The 16,866-nt window shown below is 39.1% G+C and overlaps 1 protein-coding gene across 4 annotated transcripts in view; it reads right to left on the bottom strand.

The window, feature by feature from the left end:
• Positions 1-16,866, bottom strand: part of SUSD6 (sushi domain containing 6) — a 79,948-nt gene that overhangs the window by 51,528 nt on the left and 11,554 nt on the right. The window contains exon 1 of one of the 4 annotated variants that reach the window (XM_060761958.2): positions 1,089-1,379. The exons of the other annotated variants lie outside the window; for them this stretch is intronic. The gene's annotated coding sequence lies outside the window, so the exon portion shown is untranslated. Of the gene's footprint in view, positions 1-1,088; positions 1,380-16,866 lie in introns of those variants that run through there. 4 annotated transcript variants of the gene reach the window in all.

Genomic DNA, 16,866 nt, shown 5'->3' with positions numbered 1-16,866 from the left:
GCAAAATCCAAATTCTGAGACCTCCAAAATTCTTCATCCACAAAAACCTAAGCCCTGCACACTATTCTATGACTTTTGCATGTTTTGTTTTATGCACCACTGTGGCTACCTTTGCTTTCTGCCTTCAAAATGTTTATTGGTCAGGACAAATTATAAACTGTGTGCATGCATACTATTTAAAAGATGATTCAGTTATTACCGTTGCACCCTCCCCGCAAAACATATCCATCAATTCACCATAAACATAAAGCTACAACACAAAGGAAGGTTGGATAACACTTGTTTCCAGCAAACAGGCATTTAAGAATAGTGCTTTGTTAAAACATTGTGACATTTTCCTAAGTAATAGAACACACCTCATTAACATGGTAAATTTGGGAAGGAAGCAAAATAATCTTCATTGTCTCGTAAATCTCCAAATGTTTTCCAACATATCTTCAGTCTTTCTGACCCAGGAGAACATCTCTATTTTACCCTTGGCTGACATATTTGCCTCCCAAATACTGTGAGTTCACTTCTGCAGTAAAATATATGAAGTTAATTTACTACGTTGTTTTTATATATATATGCGTATAAACACCAGCAACAATGGGGAAGAAATACTTCTTTGTCCTTGGAAATTGCCATAGCATTATATAGGCCCATAAACTAAAACAAAGTAAAACCACGTTGTGCTAAAAACACAACGTGAATTTACAGTATCTAGATATACCTAAAGTTCCCTTTGTTCACAGTATTTTAAATGACTGTGATTTTTTGGTAGCACATGGACTTGTGAACACAACAGCAATTCAAGAAAAGCAAGTATTTCTGGCAACAATTTTCCTCTTTCCCCTCTTTTATTTAGTTCCTCTATATCAGAAGAATGAGAGACATCACACTACTTAGTTGGATATTTTTAAGTGCCTATCCAAAACAACGCGTTGTTCACTTAACATTTTCGTCATTAACAGCATCAGCTCACCAGTGAATACAACAGACATTGACACTAGTGGAGTTTTAAAAACTCATATAATTCCTATACATTCAATGTTCTCCATCACACAATAAAACTAACACATATCTATAGAAAAGCTTGGCTCACTCACCACAAATGAAAACTGCAATTGGGGAAATCGTGCTTTCTGTTAAATTCTGTTGACTCTAACACAGCAGTAGACTGCACACAAAAGGAGAATATTATTCAGTTAAGAGTGATGCCTGAGAAGGCAGGATCCAGTTATTGAACTCTTTGAAAAGGCAGGCTTCATGGCTACATTGTTAACAGCTCCTTTGTCCATGAATTTTTGTATTATGAAATCCACGCCAATAATTTGATGCACAGCAACAATTGCTGCTTTCGTTACTGCTCCCAGCCCTCTGCAGACAGGACATGTGGGAACAAAAGACGATCAGGCAACAACAGAGAAAAGGACACAGAGCAGGAGAAACATCTGCCGCTTTCGCTAGAAATACCATATGGCCAGTATCAAATACACAGGGAGATTGACTCATGTTTAAAGAAAACATAACCCTTACCATTTCTTCAGGAAGTAAAAAAAAAAGTTTCAGTTCTTTCCTTTACCCACTGGAGCTATGATATAATAATGCCTGAAAATAGATCTGAAAATAAGAAAGCCATTGAAAGATTAACAATTCTGCCCAGATTCTAGATTATAGTATCTTCAGCGTTCATCTCTCAATAAATGGACTTGTTCTGTTGGTTCTGTGTTTCATAGACAAACACGGTACTGGCGGAATAGACCAACCAAGAAGCAATTAATTTCACATTTATAGATTATTTCAGATATCAAAAGCATGCTCCAGCACCAACAATACTGCCTAAATTTGGCTACTTTTGGAGAATTCAAAAGTCCCACCACCACACCAGTATTGTCAGAAAACAGGACAACAAATAGCAAACCTTGGAAAGATTATCTTTTAAAACTACAGTCCCTGAATCTCCATTTGTTTCTCAAAGTGATAGAGAGGCCTTCTTCAAACACAAACCTGGCCACCACACCTCCTGAGAGCTTTTGGCAGGCAACCTTTGTCCAGAGATAAAACAATGAACTTCCCTTCCCCCTCTCTTCCCACCTCTTGTCTGTCAACCAATTTAGTAGGAATCCTGAGCTTTACTGCAGTTGTACAGAATGTGTTTCTCTTTTTAAAAGTCTAATCTCTTCAGTTGTCTGCATTTCGCTGCAGCCATTCCCTTTGGGACCCTTAAAATATGTTAGGAGCCCACAAATTTCCAGGTTCAGCTTCAGGGCTGCTGTTTTTGAAAACCAACACAGCCTTTTCCAGCACATGTGTTCTTCCACTGTGCCTGTGCCAGGAGTCAATCAGCTGCTTCAGCAGCACAACAGATGTCATGTTACTATTCAGAACAAGCAGGAGAGATGATTCAAGATATATAAAAGCTCTTTTTCCTTTCAGACAAGACTAGCTCCTTCGGAAATTCAGGAACCTGGGAGGTGTGCAATCAAGTTTAATGATCTGAGCTCAGGAAAAAAAGGACATGAAATGTTTTGCCTCCAGGTTCAAGCCATCCTCGACATTTCAATTTTAAATTCAGTGGGCTGAAATATAATGAGACCTGTTCCATCTAGTATGATTTTTCTTTCATCTGGAACCTTACTTTTCTTACCTCAAATGAATAATGCTTTGAGCTTCTAGTGGCCAAATAATACCATACAATTGCTCTGGAGATCTAGCGTTGCATTGAAGTGTTCTCTCTAGATATGCAGTGTGAATCTATGGTCACCTTCCACCAAAACCTCCAGTGGATTATCTGACACTATGGATTCTGGAATCACGATAAAGGCCTAAAGAGAACACGTATCTAGTCTATTTCAAGTCCTCCAGAGCTATTCTACCAAAAGCAGAGCTCTTTGCTTATAAATGAATCTGTGTTCAAGGAGTTTACACAATAAGTGGACTCACTCTAGCTGGGCATAATCCAACTTTCAGTTGAATAATGCATACCATATACATTTTTTAAAGAAGTTGCAATAACCTTGTGTTTCAATAAAAGTGACATTACAAAGTAATTTCTAATCTGGTTATTTCCATGGAAGATAGAACAGCACTATGGAGAAGGGTTTGGATTTCTGAAACATCTTATTGGGAGCAAGCAATAGAAGGTCAACATTTCAGCAACTTCCTTTTATCATTTAAAAAAAAAACACTTCATGCCACATAGGTGTTTTCTTGATCATGTCATCAGTTTTGTTTTCCTTCACAGTCTTCCTCTTGTTTTGTTTTACTCTCCTCTGGCAATTTCAAGCTGTACTTGTCAGATAACCAATGTGTTTTGATGGGACCCAAGTGAACTAGTTCAGTATGTCTAAAGAGAGAACTATGCAATAGCTGCTACCTTCCGCATGCTGCAAGTCTGCTTTCTACAATCCCTTAGGCATTTCCTAATGCAGTATGGTCTTGTAATCTACTGCTAGTTTCCTCTTTAAAGGAGACATCTTGTTATCTTCACCACAACATAAGTATTACTGATAAGAGAAAAAGTGAGAAGTATACTTCTTGATCTTATAAGAGATAAACACTGTGAATATAGCACACCTGCACAGATGCTATATGAGCCCTGACCAGCCAAATGGACAAGAAAAAAATCATATCAAGACTGTGTAGAATATTGCAACAGAGAGAATGCTGCAACGGAACTAGGTAGAATCAGGTTTAAATTTATTTTCAGACAATAAACTATGGGTAGCTATAGGCAAGCATACTTGTCAGCTTCAGAGCTCTTATATATAGAAACAGAATAACTCCATGTACAATTATCTGAGTTCTTAGAGGAAAGGCATGCTCCTCTTGGAAATATTGCCTGGATGTCTTACACAGAACAAAAAATTGGTTACTACTGCCATGCCATCTACAGGGAGAAAGCCAAAGCTGAACGCCCACTTCAAAGTCAGCAAACAATAAAAATTAAAAGATAATAAATCTAATGTAATGCTTTTATTACTCCTATTGTACAGAAGATTGCTGGCAGAAACGCTGATTATTAGATTTATATTTTCTATTTACAGGATAGAGAATCATGGATCACTTTTAGAATGCCCAAGTTTTGTGCTGCAGATATCAAATTAAGAGGGCAGATTTTAATGAATAATGTTTTAAACTACCAATTTTAATATCTATAGCCACAGATTTTAATTAAGTGTCATACATGAAGCTGATTAGGATGGTTGCATATCCTGGACTTTGATTTTAATGTTTTGAACCTCTGATTTTAATATTTTAATGTTTTGCATATCTTGAAAGACAATCTTTGTAGTGTAGACCCTAAAGTATCATATTTAAAACTAATGCGGACTTTATATAACTCACAATAAGTTTATTTATATCTTACTGATTGATTGCTTTGTGGCATTGGGCAAACAACTCATATTAGGTGAATTGGTCTCACATCAGTCTCTTCAATCATATCCAAACTTTCTCCTGAGAAGAATCCTGGTAAGTTGTTTTCCATACAGTTCATAGAATATCCATAGACCAAGTCTATACTTAAATGTTTACTGCGCAACTGCTTTAGTCTAGTAAACGAGCAATTCTTTCATGATATTTTTGAAGTAACCAAATGAAAATCTACTGCTATATTCTCTGGGACAGCACAATTACGGGAGCATGACCTCATGAATGCAGATATAGCAAAACAACGAATACACTATAAATAGCTATATAGCAAGAAGTACATGATGCTAACAAAATATGCTGTATGCAATGCAAAAGAGCACAAATTATAACCAGCTCATTTTGAGGCATACACACATCTTTAGTGTGCAGTTATACCCCCGCCCCCTCCGCCAAAAAACCCACAGTCTACCAGACACAGTATCTGGTTTGTTGACTTTTAAGTATATATGGTTCCTAAATATAGCTGTCAAGAAGAAAGCCCTTTTGAAGTACCTTCCTCTCATCTTGGCATGCTGAAACCAACTTCTTCCAATCACAAGCCTCATTCCCATAGAACAAGAATCCCCTTGTTTTAGAAGACATGCTCGAGGAAGGCCACTGGCTTGCCACACCCTGAACAGCATGGATATATTTGTCCATATGATACAACTATAAGTGTGTGGGCATCTTCATGCAATCTGTAGATTTATGGCAATCCTATGAATTTCACAAAGTTTTCACTAGTTCCATCATCCTTATAGTCTACAACTCTAGCCATTGCAAAATACCTAACCAAGGGAACTAATTGTTTTTACTATCAAAATAATGTCTAACAGATATAAACTCTATTCATCCCATGAAATTCTCCATCTTCTAAATGCTTCAGAACCTATATATAAATGCTTCTTACCCTTATATTTTTAATAAAGGAATTAATCCAACAAACTATTACAAATAAACTACGTCATACATGTTGAAGTTTATCTCACAATGCACACAATTATACAAGTGTTATAGCCTTATAACCAAGTGCTTAGATTGGTAACCTATCAACTCCTGCAGTGCTGTTTTGATATACACCCTTAATACTGCCACCCCCATTTTAACTGCCTTATCTCTCTTGGTGGGAGAATGGTGGAGTATAAAACTAAATACCTTTGAAGTGATTACATAAAGCACTACTATTGTGACCATCATCCCTCTGGTGGTGCCCTCTGCAGTTCTGAAATAAAAGATACCCCTTTTAACAAGCACATGCTGTATATACCAGTAACTAATTTTAAAGACTATTCCAAATTACAAGTCACATTGGAATACTTTATCATCCATGGCTAAGATAAATAAACCAAACAGAATTGTTGGGTAGACACTTGGATATACCCAATCTTTTCCAAAGCCATTAAATGACAAAATCACTGAAAATGAAAGAAACACAAATATTTCAGCTGCAACTTTAGGGTAAGAGGGACAGAAAATCCCAATGTGCATTTGTAGTTTTAAGAAATGATAGAAATAATAGACACATGTCCCTATTCAAGGACACAGTACAGTAATGCATGTTTAAATGTCGTAGCTCAAGAACAATATGGTGGGTCTCTAGCCCATTTATGTGATGACTGAGTCCCTTCACTTCCCACGTAATGACTGGTGATCTGTGCAGATCAAACAGGATTTCTGATTCCCAATATAACAACAGCAAGAACTTAAAAGCCTTATCACACTAAATTTGACTGCTGAAAATTCTCGCATGGAAAACCAAGAGTAGATTTTTCTATAAAAGGACATGTAAATGTGGTTCTGGTAGTAACCACAATTACATATGCCACAAAGAAAACAAGTAAATGGTTAATATTTAAGCATATGTCTGCTTGCCTGACTGCCTGTTATCTGTGGTTCTGACTGGTAGAACCCAGGGTTCCAATTAAAAAAAAATTAAAGCAGTTGCAAGCCTGATAAAATACAACATTAACATCATTGCCGATATCTTATTCTTTGATATTTTTCCTGAGAGTCCCCAAAATGCTTGACTCATCCAAATACTTGATATAAGCTACCTAAAGACAATGTGCGCTTGTCACGACACTGAAATACGAACACTTTAATAATAAGATGTATAATCAGAACACGCATCACGAGTTTATTTGTACTTCTATATGACTAGAAATGCAACTTTTTTCTTGCACTATTCAAAAATATTTCTGCATAGATATAGACTGTCTTTGATAGCACGAATCCACAATTATACAGTTAAGTGTCTTGAACATTATATTTCAAGAATAGCACTGAGGGAAACTCAACAAGACAATAACATCATTCAAAACAATAGTGTCATTCTGAATATGCTATTAGTCACAGGAATAATGAATAGTAGGAGCCAGAGAGCAACAGAGTAATGTTGTTAACCCTAACAAATAGATCTCTATGGATCTTTAAATTGTCACTGACAGAAGTCTTTATGTCCTGGATGACAAAAGAGGCATTCATTTCTTACAGCCATGTCTGCTCAATAACCAGACTTTTAAAAGAAGAGTAGACATAAACCAAGTATCCTCAGGGGTAACAATTACTGGTGCTTTCGAGAAGGCCAACTACCAATACTCATTAATGGTGGTCCACAATGTAGTAACAGCAGGACAAGGACACAAGCAAAGCTTGCCTTGTTACTTGAGCTGGATCACAAAGCTAGCAAAAAGCACAGTGCCTCTAGATTATCCACCTTTGAAATGAAAGTCTCAAGTGCCCTCTGTATTGTAAATCAAACATCAGGGATGACAAGCACATGGCATCCTTCTTCAGTCTCTAGAATGGATTTCTGTTTACTGCAAAGCTGACAAGTTAAGGGCAGGACTTTGACAGTATTGTCCATTGACAGCATTATGACGCAGTGGCACTTAGAATCTGCAAGTTAACTGCACAACGTATTAGCTGGTGTTGGAAGCAAAGGTTGAATCTGATGAAGTAAACTGAGCCTACAAAAGTTTGTGCTACAAATGCCTTTTTCCTAATCAGGCTCAAAGACAAGATTCTTTTTTATGGGGAATGAACCATCAGAAATGACAGATGAAGCTCTTCAGCAACAGTTTCCAAATCAAAGGGGTCAATAATCTCTACATATTTAAGCTCAATAAAATAACTCATGCTTTTTGACATGAAACCACCACTAGATATATTGAGCACCATGATGCAAGAAGGCTTAAGAGCAGTTAATAGAAAAGATTGAGAGGATGCGGCAACCTGGATATTTTAATAAGCTTACATCGCCATCCAACCTGTATCTGATATGATAAAATTATTAGGTCTGCAAACATATCTGAATACTGTTTTTCTCAGAAGTGAATATTCTCTCTAGCAGCTAGACCAAGACCCAGGTACTATATAGTATCTGTTTTGTATTATTACCTACCTTCTGATTATATAATTGAAGACACCTACAGTGTCCATCTGTTCATCTTCTGAGAACCAAGGAGAAACAAGCAGGGCCAGCAAGTTAGCCTCTCCCCGTGGTCTTTCAGAACAATGTCAAGAGAGGAGATGTGAGTCTCCACATGTCTCCTGAATCTAACTGCTTGAGTTGCTTGAGTTGGCTCAAGCAGTTAGATTCAGAACATACTGTCAAAGGAAAAGAGCAAGCTGGATGCCAGACAGACCTGCTGCACACCCCAACTGGGGGAAAGCTCACTCTTGTTGCAGCTATCTTTGACTGATGCTACTGTAAAAGGCTTGGCCCCAATGTCTCCAGGTTCCTTTAGTCTCTGAAGCATCTCTAACTTTAATCCCATTGGACCTTTGCTCCCTGAAACTTTTGTCTAGAAGCCAGCAGAAGCTCCTGAACAGTGACAAATACTTCTTTCCAGATGCTGGTGAAAGGAAAGCAACTGCTACTCACTCTGTGTGATCAGCAAGTTGAAAAAATTGCCTTTTTTTACCTAACCCAGAATGTTTATACCCCCAAAACGACGTGCCACATCCAAACAAGATATACTACATCTATGGTATTAGGTTGTGTCCTGCATGTTACGGAAAAATGGAAAAAGCAACTTTTGCTCTCTGTGACATTTAAATGCATGTTCTGTATGTACCTGGAGGGAATCATTTCTTTAAAAGGAGGAAAGACTTTCATTGTTCAGCCTGTTTCTCTCTATGTTCTTCCACATTTTTTAAAATCCTGTGATAAAGAAATGTTACTGTGTCAAGGGTTCAGGTTACAGGACAGTTTGCTAGAAGACCAGTGCAAACACAACCAACTTACTACAGCTTCTCCAAAAAGCAAGTTTACTGCTCTGACATCCAGGAAGAAATTAAACTGAATCCAGCCACTTTCTGTTCTCAAGTAATCTAGCTCAAAACTGACTCTACTGCTATTCTAGAAAATAGTATGTTCCATTTCATGTCTAAACAATTTCCTTTAGACTACCAAATGTCACCTTTCTCTCCCCCACTCCCTCCACATACCATAAATGTGCTCTGAAGACTCATTCAATCCTACACAACAAATATGACTGGACTGCATGGAAAGAAGAAGGCATCCATTCCTTCAAACAGATCTCCATGAAGGCATTTTGCCTTAAGCATGTATTTGAAACTCAGATTCAAGACATTTTGAGCATGAAAAAGTCCCACCAGCAGGGAAAATGTTAAATACTTCCAACAGCCCCTGGGACTACTTTACGAGTTTGGAGTGTTACGTTTAATTTTCTCAATCTGGGGCATACCACATGTATCAGACTACAGCTCCCATCATCCAAGTCAACAGAGTTACTGTTCATGCTGGCTGGCACGAGGGGGAGCTGTAACAGGAGCGGCGCTCAGGGAGCATACAACTCCTCTGTTGCGCCAGCTCCATTGGCTGTCAGTCTGCTATCGGGCAAAATTCAAAGTGCTGGCTTTAGCCTATAAAGCCCTAAACGGTTCTGGCCCTGCTTATCTGTCCGAACATATCTCTATTTATGAACCATTCAGAAATTTAAGATCTTCTGGAGAGGCCCTGCTCTCGGTCCCGCCTTCTTCACAGGTTCAATTGGCGGGGGTGAGAGATAGGACCTTCTCAGTGGTGACCCCCCGGCTATGGAATGCCCTCCCCAGGGACATTAGATCGGCCCCCACCCTCGGAACAGCTGGACAATTGCAACTGGATAATGATTCTGGAAATGAGATGTGGAGGATTTATGTTTTATTGATTTTTTTGTTCATGGAATTTTATGGATGTTATATGCTTTGATGGATGGCATCCTTGAAGTGACTGGACTGACCTTGAAGGAGCTGGGGGTGGTGATGGCCGACAGGGAGCTCTGGCGTGGACTGGTCCATGAGGTCACGAAGAGACGGAGACGACTGAACGAATGAACAACAACATGCTTTTAACTATTTATATTATGTATTATATTATATTATATTATTATATTATTGTGGCATCGAATTGTGCAGTTTTTAAAACTGCCCTGAGTCACTCTCGGGCTGAAAAGGGCGGTATAGAAATATAGTAAATAAATAAATAAATAAATAAATAGTCAAACACATGTGGAGGACTTCAGCTTGGGTCAGGGCTTCTTAAGCCTTTTCCACACATGACCCCTTTCCACTGATAATTGTTTATGTGACTCTGAGTATATAGGTATTTAAAACAGGAATACAAATCCAACATTTACTCATAATAAATTGGCATGGGAAAGGCATGCTAAATAGAATGCTTTTCTTTTTTATGAAGTACTAGCTGTACCCTGCCACGCGTTGCTGTGGCCTATAGTAAATCTTTTCATAGTAGAGGTAGATATCTGGTCTATTATGAAAGAGAGGTACCTTCTCTCTTTCCTTACCCCTTTTTCTCCCCCTTTCTCTCCTTTCTTCCTTCTCTTCCTCTTTCTTTCTTTCTTTCTTTCTTTCTTTCCTTCTTTCGCTCCTTGGTTTCATCCTTCTCTTTCCTTCATTCCCTCCCCCTTTCTTCCTTTGCCTCCTTTCTTCCCTCCATGTTTCCTTCCTTCTTTCACTTTTTATTTGCTGTGGCCAACCTTCCCTCTTTCTCTCCTTCTTTCCCTCCTTTCTTCCTTCCCATCTTTCCTTCTCCTCTTCCTTCTCTATCTCTTTCCTTCCTTCCCCCTTTTTCTTCGGCTGTCTCTCTTTTCTTCCTTCTCTTTCCTTCCCTCCCTCTTTCTCTACATCTTCCCCCTTCCTTCACTCCCTCTTTCCTTCCTTCATTCACTTTTTTCTTTCCTTCTCTCCTTCCTTCCTCCCCCCCTTTTCTTTCCCACCCTCTTTCTCTCATTTCTTCCTTCTCTACCTCTTTCCTTCCTTCCCCTTTTTCTTTCTCTTCTGCTGTCTCTCTTATCTTTCCTTCCATCTTTCCTTTTCTTTCCTTTTCTTCTTCCTTCTTTCTCTTACTTTCCGTCCTTCCTCCTTTTTCTTTACCTCCCTTTCTCTTTCTTCCTTCTTTCCTTCCTTCCCACCTTTCCTTCTCTATGTCTTTCCTTCCTCCCCCCTTTTTCTTTCTCTTCTGCTGTCTCTTTTTTCTTTCCTTCTCTCTTTCCTTCTTTCCTTCTCTTAGAGGGGGCGGGGCTTGGAGGGGAAGAAGAAGGAGGGGAGGAGGGATGGATTTGGAGAGGGCGGGAAGGGGCAGGGCTTGGAGGGGGCGGGGTTTGGAGGGGAAGAAGGAGGGGAGGTGGGATGATTTGGAGAGGGTGGGAAGGGGCGGGGTTTGGAGGGGAAGAAGAAGGAGGGGAGAAGGGATAGAGCCTCCCCCTCCTCTCCCCCCCCCCGCCTTTCCCTTCCCTTCCCAGCACTCGCCTCTTTTGCTGCTCTTCCATCGTCCCTCCCTCCAGCCGGAGCCATCCAAAAAGGCAAGAAGGAAGCGGGAGGCAGAGGGAGGGAGGGAAGACGGAAGAGCCGAGAGGGAAGAGCGGCGGCAAAAGCAGCGTTCCTTGAGTTTCGCCTCAGTAGCTTTCCGGAGCGCTCCTCCGTCGGCTGGGGCTTCTTTTCCTGGCGAGGGAAGACTGCGGCACTCGGCGGCGGCGCTGCTGCTTCCCGACGGGGAGCATGGGCAAAGGGCTTCCCGTCCAGCGGAGCCTTCGACGTAAGCAAACGTAGGTTCTCCGCCTTTGCGTGGTGAGGGAGGATGGGGGCGTGGCTTGCGCGGAGGGAGCATTGGCCGGCAGGCCATGTGCGCGCGCCATGGAACTTGCGGCTGGGTGCCATTGCGCATGCTCAGTTGTTTTGTCATTTTGTGAGTGTGTTGTTGTGTTGTTTTTCATTTTGATTCGATTTGTTCGTACCTTGTGGTTGTGGTAGGTGCATGGGAATTTTGGTTAATTTCTGTTGGGGTTTTTTTTTGTTTTGCGGCTCCGTTTAACACCCAGAACAGATTTATATATATAGATAGCTGAAGCATTTTCTGCAGAGTCCACAGTAAACACTAAAAACTGTTGTGAACAGATTTGTGTAAATGTCTAAAACATTCACTCACTTTTTACTGTTGTCAATTTTTGTGACCCCAATATTGAGCTAAGAGGATGCCATTTGGGACCCTGATCCCCAGATTAAGAAGCAGTGAGTTAGAAGAAGGCTGTGCAATCTACCAAAGTCACTCTAAGCAATTCCAAACACTGAAGTTCACGATGAATACTGCCTTGCCATTTCCAAATTGCATCAGCACTTAACTAAAACATCTATAGTGCCAAGAAAAACAAAAGAAAAGTCTACACATTTATAAAGGGTAACAGAATTTGTTCTATAATTAAAGTTTGTCATTTTCTCGTTATAATTTTTTGCTACACTTACAGATGACGATTTACAGACATAAAATAATGTGACTTTAAAATATATATGAGATGGATGCACACATGCAATTTTAATCTTTCATTAAGATCTCCATCCAACTGTATGCAGACTGTAATTCCTACTTGATACCATACTTTTCAGAATTGCATAGCTCCCTTTCAAAGAGAGGTATAATTGCTTGTGCTCACAACACTATATAGACTACAAGTGGAAATTTTCAGCATGCAGTATTCCTTCCCACATATATCCAGCTAATCTGTTTCTATACCTCATAATTAAGATACAGAAAAGCCAAGCATGATAAGAATAGTTTCCAAATATAAATGCAGAAGGTAATATTAAGATGCTAACATTTGAACACCTAGATTCTAGGACTTTTAATTCACTGGTACCAACACTGCATAGTTTGGTTGACAAATGAAAAGGTAATTCAAACCTATACCTAGAATGTTCTTTATTTCCTGTGATCAAGAATAATTGCTATGCCAAGGAAACTCACTTCCTGCCCAAGGCCAATTTGAGATGAAGACTGCAACATACAAAGTCTATCATTTAATTGATATTAAATGCAACACTCTTCCATTATTAGCCACAGGCTTACAAGCAGGAAGTAGCCAGGCGTCAGCTGAGGCCAAGTTGAAAATAAAAGTGAGTGTAGTATGCTTGTTTTAGCCTTCCCACCTCCTCACCATAAGCTAGCTTTCCCAGCAGAACCTTATTAGGAAACCTTTCTAGAGGTATGTAAGCTCATTATAAAGATAAAACACGAAGGAAAGCTACACGGATTATTCAAGAATAAGGAAACAAATGTGAATAGTGTATTGAACCTCATTGAGATACTTTTGTGAATGAAATAATTAGGTATTCAACTCCTTAGGTTTTACTCTGTCCAACTCTTTGCCCTCATAATTATAATATCTCTCAAATCTATCATATCCTGATCAAACAAAAATAATCCAACTATGTTAACATTCCACACCAGCTTTTGCCTAATATATTTATTTTTTTCTATTTCAAAAAAACCAAAAGAAACAGTGCTTCTACAAGATTGTTTTAGGAAAACAAATTGTTAAAAAGAGAAACTGTTTGAGTTTAAAACAAATATAACCATTAACTGATTGATGTCAGGGACAATTCAGGTATAGGATGAACATCCCTTATCAGGAATCCCAAAATACCAAATTGTTCACATGGGTGGCTGACAGTGACACCTTTGCTTTCTGATAGTTAAGTGAACTCAAAGCATTATATCATGTATTAAGTTACCTTCAGGCTATGTGTCTAACATGTATTTGAAACAGAAATTAATTTCATGTTTCAATTTGAGTCTCATCTTCAGCATACCTCATTATGTACCTATATGCAAAGACAGGTATTCCAGAAGGATACAAAATTCAAAACAGTTCTGATCCCAAATAACTTGTTGGAAGGCTACTTGACCAATATTAAAATTATTAGTGCAATCAGTTGGGGTAGCAGTTCCACTGCTTCTGGATCCCCAATCCACAAATCATCCGTGATCACATGCCTTTTTCCAAGATGAACTTTTTTTGGACATATATATGGACACAAGTTCCAGTGGTTCAAATATTGCAATAGCAGCAGAGTAACTGAGGAACAAGTTATTCATAGATTCACTATTTATATTACTGCCTAAAATAGTTCTCAGTTTACCACCATCTCTCTGTAACCTCACTCTTAGCTGTATCCAGGCAATTTCATTGGTAGTAAAAAAAAAATACCCTCTAGTCACAGCATTCATTAGCACTTCAAGAACATACCTAAATCTTCCATGCTCATGTCCATACCACACATTCTCATGGTCACACTTCCCAGTTTGCAAGAATTGCCAGTGCTGATCAGAAAACTGACTCTGTATGAAATAATTACAGTCATACTCCCATTTCCAAACATACAGATATTTGCTCCCTTCACTGTGTACATATAATGGAAAAGAAGCTCCCCTATATTTTCTACAAGAAACACAAGAAGTATAGTCCCTACAAGATACTTTCCAAAATTCTGCTAGAATCACACTTGGGAGGGAAAAAAGTGGTTGGAATGACTATCCATAGCAGTGAAAGAGCAAATGAAAAGAGAATTAAGGACTCCCATCCCTGCCACTTTTTTGCTCAAAGACAGCTTTTCTAGAAGCTGCTTTTCAGAGCTCAGTTACATGCATCTTGTGCCATTAGCTCTCAAGAGATTCACTTTAGGGACCTAACCTGAAAATGAAAACTTAGTAATTAAAATGTTCCTCATTACAGTTGGCCTGCATCTCTCTCTCTTCTCAGGATTTATGTCATTCAACCACAACAAGAACTTGAAACAATTCCATGGTCTCAATCCTACCTAAAACATATCAGGGGAATAATGGTTCTAACAAGGTCAAAAATAACAATTTGAGTTTGCCACAGTTTTGTTCCTCAGGCCAAAGGGAAAGGCAGAAGTTACTTCTTTTTGCAGCAGGCATCACAATTTAAGAGTTTGTCTTTTCACCTCATTTGCATAACTTCTTTTTTATGTCTCCAGCAGTATTTTACTAATATGAATATCAAGTACAGCACTCTGACAAATAAGGCTGGCTACAAAAAAAAATCCAGACTGAAAATCAGGGACAGAGTACTTTGACTATAATTAGGTAACATAGTACTGTTCTGAGGTTAACTAGCTTCAAAGTCTCAATATTTCACTCATTTTTTAAAAAAATACAGATTTGCCACCTTGCGCAATGCTAATGCCCTATGATCGTGCCAGATTTGCCATTGTGCTCAGGTGTGCTTAAGAATAAGGCCCCATTGGCCAGGGTGGCCCATCTTCCAAAAGTTTTATGAGGGATTTTGCTTATGTGGTGCAATTATACATTTGAATGTGTTGTTTCGGAATGATTCCAGACATAACGATGGAGTTGATAGTTTATGGGAGTGTGCCACAAAGCAGGCAGTGTAGACCTACCGGGCCTCCCTCCTTTAGGGCCCAAGTAAGTAAGAGGTACAGTACCACACTTGTCCTAAATCTGGCACTGCCTATGATGTGCTAATACTTTAGTTGTGAGTTCACTGTTTCAACTGTAGTTTTCTGAATGTCTGGTAACAATACCTTTCAAACCGCTCCTTGACATTTATCTTATCTCAGACTGCGCTCCACAGTGAATATTGCAGAAGTAGAGGTGGGAGAAGCATTTATATTACTGCTTCGAGCTTAAGTCCTTAAATATAGCTGAAGGGCCACGCCAGCACTGACACTACACACCTAGAAAGATTTTTCAAAATAATTTCAACAAAGTATTCTTCAAACTGTAAGGGAAAATATTCAGGTCTTTCCCCACTGCTAGTAATGATGAGTGCCCTGGTATTATACCAAAATAGTTTTATAAAATCAGAAAATACTCCAGGCTAGTGTGATGGTAACAGGCAGAGTCAGGCACCTAGAACTATACATTGAGGAGCTTTGGTAGACTGAGTGTCAATAGACAAATGCTTTAAAGAAAACAAAAAGGAATTATTTTATTTTTCTCTAGTCACATTGTAGATGAGAATAAAATAGTAATGCCATTGACACTCATCAAACCACGGTGACAGCAGAAACGTAGACCTAGAGAAGAACTGGAATTTCTGAATTACTAACCAGAAGGCTTCCAGTGTCAGAGAAACAAGCAGATCAATTCATGGAGGTGGAATCTGACTCTCCCCAGTTCAAGGTTTTTTATTTTTTCGAAATTCACTCCTACATTGTTTCCAAAATAAGAAAAAATAATTTATACCAGCTGCTACAGGGATGACAAGGCTTTGGCTCTGTGGGTCCACACCTTTTCACAATCCTACCATGGCTTATTCACAGAATGCTAATTCTGGTTTCCTCACGAGCTAGAAGGGGAGGCAATATGGTCAGATCTCTTCTGAAGACGGTACTCTATCTGAGATCATAGCATCTCAGTGCAAAGAGACATTCTAGACCAGGCATGTGCAACTTCAGCCCTTCAGATGTTTTGGACTTCAACTCCCATAACCCCTAACAGCTGGAGGGCTGAAGCTTGCCCATGCCAGGTCTAGGTTTTGCTTCACAAGCCAGTTGTGAATTGTATTATGTGACTGGAAAATATGACTTATAAAATGATATTACAAGTCCAAGCCCAAACACAGATGTATAGACTTTAAGAACCTAATACCTGTATATTTATGTACTCTCATTACATTGCCTCCCTCTGAACAGATTCCAGTTTTTAAAAGAATTTTTCAGATATTAAATTGCTTCACAGTCAGTATGCTATCCTTCAGGCATTTAAGTGAGATAAGCAAGTACAGTCAGCATTGGAGCATATGTGCATACCTGTTGGTGAAAACTAATTCTCCTCCTAATACTCCATGAGCTACAGGAGCAGGACTTTAAAAATACACCAGAAAACCCACAAAGTAGCATGACATTGCCAAGAACACTGCTACATTCCACTTGGGACACATGATGTGGATTTTAAGGGCACACTGGCAGCTTTCCAAGAAAACTGTTAATTCCTCAAGAGTAATTTTAAGCGACACAAGACAAAATTAACTTTCCTTGCATGAGGATGGATCTAATCATGCACAGCTGCTCTTAGGGAGTGTCTTCCTTGTGATCCAGTATTTCAGCTGCAAGAAGGTTCCAAGGGGTATTAAGGCTCCAAGGCAGTTTTACTACAAATGTTTTAGCATATATTTCAGGTTGGGA

The sequence above is a fragment of the Anolis sagrei genome, chromosome 1, assembly GCF_037176765.1.
Source record: "Anolis sagrei isolate rAnoSag1 chromosome 1, rAnoSag1.mat, whole genome shotgun sequence".
NCBI lineage: Eukaryota > Metazoa > Chordata > Lepidosauria > Squamata > Dactyloidae > Anolis > Anolis sagrei.
This window is presented reverse-complemented; position numbering and strand designations above follow the sequence as displayed.